The sequence below is a fragment of the Trichechus manatus genome, unplaced genomic scaffold (assembly GCF_000243295.1).
Source record: "Trichechus manatus latirostris isolate Lorelei unplaced genomic scaffold, TriManLat1.0 scaffold00006, whole genome shotgun sequence".
NCBI lineage: Eukaryota > Metazoa > Chordata > Mammalia > Sirenia > Trichechidae > Trichechus > Trichechus manatus.
In genome coordinates, this window is record NW_004443942.1 from 5,149,939 (window position 1) to 5,160,986 (window position 11,048).

Genomic DNA, 11,048 nt, shown 5'->3' on the forward strand with positions numbered 1-11,048 from the left:
GAGCTTGCAGGCAGAATGTTACAGGGGCTGTAGTCATCTAAAGGCTTGACTGGAGTTGGAGGTTCCGTTTCCAAGCTCAGTTATGTGGCTTACCAGGAGACCTAGGCTCCTTGCTGGTGGTTGGCTGGAGGCCTCAGTTCCTCATAAACAGGGCCTTTTTTCATGACACGGCAGCTATCTTCTCCCAGAGTGAGTAATCGAAGGGAGCCAGGCAGTAACCACAGTATCTTTTATGACCTTACCTTGGCAATGCTATACCATCACTTCTGCTTTATTCTGTTGACCACACAAAAAATTTGGGACGGTGCTACACAAGGGTGTGAATATGAGGGCCCAGGATCATCGGGGCCATCTTGGAGGCTGACTTATGGCTACCACAAGAAGTAATTAAGGTTCCACTATGTATTAACTGTGTGAACATAGGTAAGTCACTTAACCTCTCTGAGCCCTGATTTCCGTATCTGTCAACTTTGAGGGATAGTATTAACCTCATATGGTTGGTGTTGGGCCTAAAAGAGGTAAAATATCTGGCATGCAGTAAGCATTAATAACTGTTAACTACTATTATGGTAATCACTGTTCATAGCCTCCTGAGGCTAGTGGTCCCGAAGGTGCTCCCATAGCCCTCCTCTGCTCTCTCCTGGCCTTCCTACTTGGGTACGCTTAGAACTCAGGTGTGTTTAGACCTTCACATGCACTCTGCCATCCCCGTCCTGCACAGCTCTACTTTGAACAACCTCAGACTTCTCTATCAACATTAAACCGTAATTCTGTTCCCCTAGATCCCAAAAGATGTACGTGAGATCATATTTGCTTCCTTAAATTAAAACTCCAAGTTTAGCTTGCTTGTTAACTTCATCACATTAGTGTCCTTAGTAGAGTCATCAGGCCATTTGATCAGAACCTCTTGGCCTTATCCCCACTGGAATTGTTTTTATGTCACTTCTACTCATTTATCAACCTTGACTGATTGCTCAGTGCCAGCCCTTAAGCTCGGTGCCATGGACGTCAAGATGAAGAAGACAGAGATATGGCCCTTAAGAACCTCATTGTCAAAAAAAAAAAAAAAAGAACCTTATTGTCCTTTCATATCATCATCATCTTCCTCTTCCTATTTTCTTTGGATGTATTTTTCTCCTCTTCTTTTCTTAAATTACAGATTCATTATTAACAACCACCACTCACTGAAGCACTAATTTCATGCCAGACTCTATGTTCATGTCATCCATACGACAATTCTACCACGAGGACATGAAGGCTCAGAGAGTTTGAATGGGCCAGGCTCACACTGTTCATTATTAGCACAGCTCTCTGACTCTGGAGTTTTAAGTTCTTTCAAAAACAGCAAGTTACCAACCTAAAGATTTTTAAGATTTAAATTTTATTCTGAAATAGGATAATCTTTTTATCTTCTTGGCACATCACTACCCATTGTGTCCAAGTTCCCTGAGAGAGATGTATCCCAACTGCCTGGTGTTTGTCCAGGGGTAATAGAGCCAGTTCAGATCTTTTGTGTCCCTACCAGCCACGTAGGCTGCCATTCACTGCCAGCTCCTGTCATAACTTCCCACCAAAAGAAGAAACGAGCATACTAATTGGGATCCTCAACCCTTCAGCTTCCTACCTAGGACTTCAAAGTTACAAAGGATTCCTTCCAGATTGCTTTTGCCTGAAATATTCTTTCTATGTGCTGTTTCTTCTCCCTCCTCCAGTCCCCAAGTCCATTATCTGCCTTTCTTTGCCCTGCTCTGTGCCCCAGGAGTCTGACCCCTCTGGAAAGTGTCACCACAGCTGTTTGGCTCTCTGGTTCCCTTTGGGTTCAGACAAAGGGAGGCACTGACTGGAGATCAAAAAACAGCAGGATATAATAAAAAAAAAAAAAAAAGCAGCAGGAGATGAGGTTGGAGTATTTCTTTCCTGATTTCTCTCTACTTCCGTGCAGTGCCCCTGGCAATAGCTGTGTTGCTGCCTGGCTACGGCTCTTGCTGGGGTGGGGTGAGTGGGGGTGAGTAGAGGTGACTCCTCCTTTTACTTGGCCCAGAAACACTATTTCTTTCTCTTTCAAGCCTAGAGGTGGCAATGCCTTCCAGCTGTTGCAAATTATGCCAGATATTGACTCCATGAACTTGAAAAATACGTTATTCATCATCATGGTTTTCCCCATATCACTTCTGATCAAGGAACACATTTCACAGCAAAGGAAGTGAAGCAAGGAGCCCATGACCGTGGAATCCACCATTCTTAGCTTGTAAGAAGTAGCTGGCAAGAGAGAACAGTAGGATGGAATGGCCTACTGAAGACCCATTTAGGGTATCAGTTGGGAGATGACACTCTGACAGTTTAAGGATCTGTTTTACAAGATGCACTATATCCTTTGAATCAGCAATAAATATATGCTGATGTCTTTCCTATAAACAAAATACACAGGTCCAAGTGTCAAGGGGTAGAAGTGGGAGTGGCTTCTCTCACTAGTCACCTAGTAATTCTCAGAATTTCTGTTTTCTGTCCCCATAACTTTGAGTTCTGCTGTTTTGGAGGTCTGAGTACCCAAGGGAAGAATGCTTGTACCAGGGGACACAACAGGTTCCGTTAAATTAAACCATTATGAGCTCCTCAGATCTCTGCATTGAACAGCAAAGAAGAGAGTTACTTTCTGGGTGGAGTGATTGGTCATGATTACCAAGGAGAAATTGGATTACTGCCACAAAATGAAGGAATGGGAGACTATGTCTGGAAGCTGGGGAATTTTCTGGGGCACCTCTTAGTACTTTCAGTTCAATAATAATACTTAATGGAAAAACAGGCAGAGCAACTAAGGATACACACCCTTTAAAAATGAAGGCTGGAGTCATTCTACCAGGTAAAGAACCTTAACAAGCTGAGGTCCTGGCAGAAGGCAAAGGAAGGGAACATGAGATGACTAGTGGAGAAAGGAAGTTATAAATATCAACTCTGCCTGGTGATCAGTTATAGAAACAAGGACTGTAATAGGCATTGTTTCTTCCTTACATGTTATGTATGCACGTATCCTTACACATCTACTTACGTCTTCTTTCTCCTTCTTACTCCCCACCTATAATATATACTTTTTATAAGTATTGATGGTAGTGTGAACTTAACTTTACAATTTAGTCTTTTTTTTTTTCCATTTCCTCAACACAATTTATTGATGCTTTCCAGAAACTTGTCATAGAACAATTTAGTCTTTAGGTTATGAGACATTCAGGTGGGACTACAACTGAATATTCAAGTGGGACTGATATTAACACCACCCAGGGACAGATAGCATGACTATCATCCAGAAATGGACATGATTACTTTTGGGATTTTTTGTCTCTCCTTTCAGGGAAGAAGGTTAAAATGTCTTCATTTGTACCTAGGATAGCTGCATCTTTTTAGGCAGAAGCATCAAACTGTATTGTTATATGGAAGTTCAAGAATGCTGAGTTACCAAGGTGGCGGACTGTGCCAGTTAATAAAGAATTATTTCTCAGTTACAAGTAGCTGGCAAGAGAGAACAGTGGGATGGAAGGCCTACTGAAGACCCATTTAGGGTATCAGTTGGGAGATGACACTATTATCTGTGTTTTGATGCTGGGGCTGGGACTCTCTAACTTTAAGAGCTGGCTCCCTGTTAGGTTCTGTCAGTAAGGGGTACTATAGCGAGAGAGGAAGGAAGAAAGGGGAAGAAAGGACTTGCTTCTCCTAATTTTGGCTTACTGTTCCCTGTCAGCATCCTCTAAGCGATGGTTTGTCACTGTGACAGCAGCAGTTGGTTCCAGTTTTCAGATATTTTCTACACTCCCAGAATCGGCCTTGTTCCTTCTCACGTGTACCAACACCAGCTAACTGCACCCTCTTCTCAGAAGTTTGATTACCGGCTCGATAGTTTCCCTTCTCTCAGCTCCTAAGGTATAAAGAAGGCAAGCTGACAGTGCTTCTTCCTCAGAAGTCTGGATCCCAATGAATAATCCTAATCTCTTCCATTATTTTCCTAGTTTTAAATGTAGTATCTGCTTCCTGTAGTTAATAATTTTATGTGATTGTCTTAGTTATCTAGTGCTGCTATAACAGAAATACTACAAGTGGTTGGCTTTAACAAACAGAAGTTAATCTTCACACAACTATGAGGCCAGAAGTCCAAATTCAGGGTGCTGGCTATAGATGAAGGCTTTCTCTCTCTGTTGGCTCTGGAGGAAAGTCCTTGTCTCTTTTGAGCTTCTGTTTCTCAGCAATCTTCATGTGGCTTGGCATCTTTCTTCCCCCATCTCTGCTTCCTTGCTTAATCTGCTCTTTTTATATCTCAAAAGAGATTGACTCAAAATACACCCTACACTAATACTTCTTCATTAACATAACAAAGAAAACCTGTTCCCAAATGGGATTATAACCTCCAGTATACCCATTGCCACCAAGTCCACTCCGACTCATAGGGACACTATAGGACAGAGTAGAACTGCCCATAGGGTTTCCAAGGAGTGGCTGGTGAATTTGAACTGCCGACCTTTTGGTTAGCAGCTGAGCTTTTCACCACTGCTCCATCAGGGTTCCAACCTCAGGTATACCCATAAAAAACCATTGCCGTCAAGTCAATTCCCATTAATAGGGACCCTACAGGACAGAGTAGAACTGCCCCATAGGGTTTCCAAGGAGAGCTGGTGGATTCGAACTGCCAACCTTTTGGTTAGCAGCCAAGCTCTTAGCCACTACACCCCCGGGGCTCCAACCTTGGGTATAGGGGTTAGGATTTAAAACACATTTTTGGAAGACGCAATTCAATCAACAGCAAACAGCGTATTAGTTATCTATTCCAAACCAAAAACCAAATCTGTTGTTGTCGATTCGATTCCGACTCATAGTGACCTTACAGGACAGAGTAGAATGGTCCCATAGAGTTTCCAAGGCCATAATCTTTATGGAAGCAGACTGCTATATCTTTCTCCCACAGAGTGGCTAATGGGTTCAAACTGTCGACCTTTCAGTTGGCAGCCGAGCACTTTAACCACTGCACCACCAGCACTCCTTTGGACTCACTATAGTGGAGATTAAATTTAAAAAAATTTTAAGTGCTTGGCAGAATGTCTAATAAGTAGTAAGCTCTCAAGGAATGGTTACTATTATTGTTAGAAAATGTACCCTGATATTCAAACAACCAAATTAAAATGCCTACTTCACAGGGTTGTGGAGATTAACTTATATGGTGGATACAAAGTGCCTAGCACTGTGTTTTTGCAGTTGACAAGTGCCTGATAAGCATTAGTCTAATTCCTGGAATAGGGAGGGTATACACTATACTTTAGTAATATTTCCACTAAAAGGAATTAATTTGGTACCAAATTAGGGAAAAAACCCATTGTACTTACAAACTAGATTTTAAAAATCTAAAAAATACAGTGAATCAAATCAGCAACTCTTTCTTCCTTTCTCTCTTTTTATAAATAGATACATATACATATATCTACGTATAGACAGGATGACAAAGATTCATTTCAAGAATACTCATTTAAAAAATTAATTTGAAAAATAGTGCTTAATATATTACACTTCACTCTTTTTTCTGGAAAACTCACTTATGTGATGTGTTAATAATAATCGGCACAAGGTCAATCCCCAAAATGCAAAGGTAATTCGCATCCTCGCTTTTCCACTTTTCCATCTCTGACACCAGTCACCTATGTGGAGTTTTCTCCCTTTGACCCTAACCAGCTACAGTTGTGTCTTTACAAAATGACTGCCTGCACAGACCTCTTCTGTCCACCAGCCATCCAAGGCTGGGCTCTTCACAAGCTAGGATTCTGTCCTTCTAATCAACTGCCAAATAGGCAGATGCCAGGCCTTGCTGGATTTCACTTCCCCGTGGGTTCAGTAATTCACTAGAATGACTCATTGAATTCACAGAAAGGGCTATGCTCACTTAGCAGAAAACTAAATGCACAGAGAAACATCAAAAATTAGTTCAACAGAATATATTTATTGTGAGTAGATATAATTCCAATCGAGCAGCATCAACCTGGAAAGTATCAGGAAGGCACTTGGAAGAGGGGACAGTGAAAGCAGGTTATATAGGTTATTGTCGTGTTAATTTCTCAGGCGATAGCATCAGAGCACGGTGCAGGCTTCCAGGATCTGTCTGTAGTAGAAACAGAGTCACTAAGGGCATGCAGTGCATTCTGCAGTCAGACCCTGGGGTTCCTGCACGTAGATAATTCTCTAAAAAGAGTCCAATGCCTAAGGCAAAACGATCTCCGCTAAACGGCTTTCTAGGCTATTGTTTGACTTAAAGGTGACTTTAGGAAAGCAGTTCCTTAAAGGCTCAAGGTTCAAAAAGATACCTAAGGGTAGATGGCCAGAGTGCGTCACCCCAACTTCATGGGCCCAGAAATCTGGATTCCAGGAGAATTAAAAGTTTCTCAGTTATAACCTTTTCAATATAACTACAAAAGGATATACACAAAGAGGTGCATAGGCAAGGTCTGGGAGGAGTTTTTGCCATGGAGTTTTCAGTATGAAGTTTCATGTCCCCAGAGGCGTGCACGTTCTCCCGCATGCATCATCAATCCAGAAGCTCAAAAGGCCAGGGATTCTTTATAATAGTTATTGGGGCCTCAATGTATATGCATAACTGGGACCTTAACGCATAGTCAATGATTGATTGAGTCACTGAATATGCGTGACTGATTCCATCAAGCGGCCCGCTTTTTCCCTAAAGTTAATTCACCAGGAGTGATCGTTGGGCTCCCACCTCATTTGCACATGTTTACCGGTCCCTGGCTGTTTTAGAAATACAAAGACCCTAGATTGCTGGGGAATTCCAAGGGCTATTTTCAGAAACCAGAGACAAAAGGCTAAATGGGTTCTTTGCCCCACAAGTGGACTCTACAATTTGACTAAATAACTGGGCATCACGTCTTTAAATGTATGGCTGAAATTGAAGACAGATTAATTTATGGACTTGCTAGTAAAAAAAAAAAAATAACAATCTGTTTCATCTTCCAAGAACTCCTGAATTTGTTGTTGTTAATCATTAGTTCCTGACTACAGTTAATGACAAAATTTCTCGTTACGATGATGTCAAGACTCTCAGATTAAAAAATATGTATTCAAGTTTTTCGGGTGCCAGTGAAAATTTTACAGAGGATAAGATATTTGAAAAAGGAAGATAGTTGTTTCAAAGGAGGGACAAAGAAGGAACCAAGGTGTAAACTTTATCTAGCTGACACTCCAAATTTCATTTCATATTGGGCTTCTTAGAAATAATTGTAACTCAAAGAAATTGAAACATAAGGTTCATTTCTAGCAGTTGTTCCATATGACTGCAGGGAGATCATTTTGTTTCTCAAAACAAGTGGCTAGTTACCATTGTTAGCAAATAAACCTTTGGATTAGCTGAAAACAATAATATAAGATTTGATTGTTTCATAATTTAATAAACAGTTTGCAAATTGGAGGAGTGGAGTCTCCCTACATGAAAGAAATGAAGAAAGAAGAAATATTCCTGAGAATTGGAGATTTCACAGAAGCTTAAATTTTTTTTTCTGAATGAATACAAGTTTTCATGGTGACCAAGTGCTTAATGGTTACAGAGTTAACATTGAAAAGCAGTTCCTGAAATTTTGGCCCTTAACCCGTTTGTAGCTATGAATCTCTTGAAATTAAAATCGAGGAAGCCCACAGTCTTTTGGGGTTTGTTATTGACTACCCTTTTTAGGTGGAAAAGACGATTTTACAATGCTGCAGAGCAGTTTCTGGTGAAAGAAACAAGTCAATACTTCTGCAGGTCAGGTTTTTTTATAGTTAACTTTTAGTTTCGTGGGTAAGAAAAACCCCTTAAAATCAAAGTCAGAGATCTGTTATTAATTTTTTTATTTTTATTTCACAGGATTTATAATGCATGATGTTTCTTTTGTTTGGGATGCTGATTTATCTTCTTGATTATGATTTACTTAGATTAATAGCAAAAGTATTTAGCATTCTCTGAAGAAATACTTAATTCTGGTGAGATACAGCGCAGGTATTGGAGGGAGATAGAGAGCTGGAGCAATACAAACAAGGTCTTGAAGAGGACTGTAGAGAATTGGGGATACAATCTGGGAGTGGTCATGAGGTCGGCATAGCACTAATGTACGTAGGAATCACAAATACAATCCAGAGATCAGTGTGCCCCATGAAGGGTTGTATGACAGAGAGGAGGAACCTAGGAAGGGTCATGAGGTCTGCATAGAACTGACATGTCCTGGAGGCAGTGAGATCAAAGTCCTGGACATAGTCCTAGTGAGGCAGGCAAAAGTCGGTTTCATCCTGCTATAGGAAAGGAAAGTGAGGATGCAGTAATAAAATGGCAGACTGGGACTAAAACCAAACCAAACCTGTTGCTGTCGAGTTGATTCTGACTCATAGTGAACATATAGGACAGAGTAGAACAACAGCCCCATAGGGTTTCCAAGGAGTGGCTGGTGGATTTGAACTGCCAACCTTTTGGTTAACAGCCAAATTCTTAACCACTATGCCACCAGTTTCGCACTCCTAGGCCAGGATTCTCTCTTGAGAGAATGGACAAAAACGACTGAGTGTTAATGGAAAATATGACAAGGGGGGATCAAACAAACGTGAGGACCTAACAGGGATAGAGGAAAGATCCTGCATAGCAAAGCTAAGAGAACCTAAATCCCCCCACCCGTTACAGAACCCTAAATATGCTTCCTTGCCTTCTACAATCACAGATAGCTGCCCAGACAACTGAATCTCTTCGATAGTCATCAGGTGAGGAAATAAGCAAAATGTGGACTCAGGGCTTCTGAATCCATAATTTTGCTAATTCCTACCGCATTGCTTATTTATTCATTTATTAAGCATTTATGGAATGTCTTCTGTCATCTGATTTGTTCTCTTCTGCTATGGATTGAATTATGTCCCCCCAAAATATGTGTTGTAAGTCCTAACCTTTATACCGTGGTTATAATCCCATTTGGGAATGGTTTGTCTTTGTTGTGTTAATGAGGCAGGATTAGTGTAGGGTGTATTTTGAATCAATCTCTTTTGAGATATAAAAGAGATTAACCAAGGGAGCAGAGGAGAGATGCGGTAAGCTAGATGCCAAGACACATGGAGATCTCTAACGAACCAGGAAGCAGAAGCTGAAGAGACAAGGACCTTCCTCCAGAGCTAATAGAGACAGAAAGCCTTCCCCTGGAGCCAGCACCCTGAATTTGGATGTCTAGCCTCCTAGACTGTGAGAGAATAAACTTCTGTTTGTTAAAGCCATCCACTTGTGGTATTTCTGTTATAGCTGCACTAGACAACTAAAACATCTTCCCATCTGAATACCTTGAATTACCCTGCATGAGGACCACCATCTTTGCGACTATCAGACATGTCACCATACAACTGCCAGTGTTGTCTAGCACCCAGCTAAGGTACATGCCCCACGAACATGTCTTCAAAGCAGCAGCTAGAAGGTGGCTTCCCTTGCTGCTATCTTGCTACCCTCTCTACTTTCCTGGGTCCCTTTCTCTTCAGAGAGAGAAAAGCTGACCATTTCCCTCTGCTTGTTTACGTGCTACACACCGTATGCTTTGACAAAGTCAGCCGAGGCAGTGGCATGTGAACTGCTTCCTCCCAAATGAGTCACTGCATGTATTTAAGTGTGTCAGCGCTGATCTGGAGAAAGATGCAGGTATGCTGTCCCAGGGCATTCCATGGAAAAGAGCACTGGTTTATTGCAGGGCCTGAACTTCTCACCCACTTGCCCTGCCCAGAGTCCTGGTTCACCCTAGTAGAAAGTGACTGACTACCTGACTCCAATTTTCTCAGACACAAATTACAAATTCAAACTTAACTTCATGCAAAACCTTTTTCCCAGCACATTCTAGCTTACAAGCTTTATAGCCAGACTCCCTGTTGCACCTGTCCTTCTTCCCAGGAAACCTCTGAAACTGGCTTGGCTTAGGCACGCAGAGACATCAGATACACGGTGTGTGGGCTGTCACTCTCCCCTTCTGCAACCATGGCAGATAACTCGGTTGTCTCTCTTTTTTACTTATTTTTCTTTTAAAAAAATTATTGTAAAAATATATCTATAAAACAACATTTGCCAATTCAACACTTTTTCAAGTTTATAATTCAGTGACACCAATTACATCAATCATGTTGTGCAACAATCACCAATAACCCCTACAGTCTTTCCTTCTCAACCTGGATGGGGCCTTAGAGTCTTCTCAGCATTGGAACATTTGTTTGGGGCAGAGCTTCGAACTGGCTAGTTAGCAAGATCTATCAGAATCACCTGGGGAATCTTGTTAAAATGTAGATTTTGATTCAGTATTTCTGGGGTGGAACTGCAAATTCTCAGCATGCGTTTGAACCAGAAAGGAGTACCAGTTTTCATGGTGACCAAGAACTTAATGGTTCAAAGCCCCAGTTTGGAGCTGGCACAAAGGGGCAAAGCCTACTGACCAGCACGGGGCAGAAGAGAGACGTGTCACTGGAACTGCACACACCTGGGTTTGAATCTCAACCCTAAAACTCACAGAACCTCTATTTCCTTACCTTTAAACAACCTACTTCCTCTGTGGTGGATGTGAGAATTAAATCAGTTAAAATATGTAAAGCACCCAGTATGTCTCCTAGCATATAATTATCAAGCTCAGTAAATGTTTCTCTCTCTTTTCTCCCCCTTGTAGGGCTTTTCCTGGAGATTCAATTTGCATTTTAGGAGCCCCTGGGTGGTGTGAATGGCTAAGCTCCGGGCTACTAACTGAAAGGCTGGTAGTTCAAACACATCCAGAGGTGCCTTGGAAGAATGGCCTGACAATCTGCTTCTGAAAGGTCATAGCCATAAAAACCCTATGGAGCACAGTTCTACTCTGAAACACATGGGGTTGCCATGAGTTGGAATTGACTCGATGGCAATTGGTAACTGGTGACTAATTTTGGAGTTAGGGATAGATAACAGAATCCCAAGGAAACCAAATCAGTGTTTGGGTGAAGGAAATGATCTGCATAGATAAAAACGAAAGTGTTTTCAGAGTTTACAGAGAAAGAGCCTACAG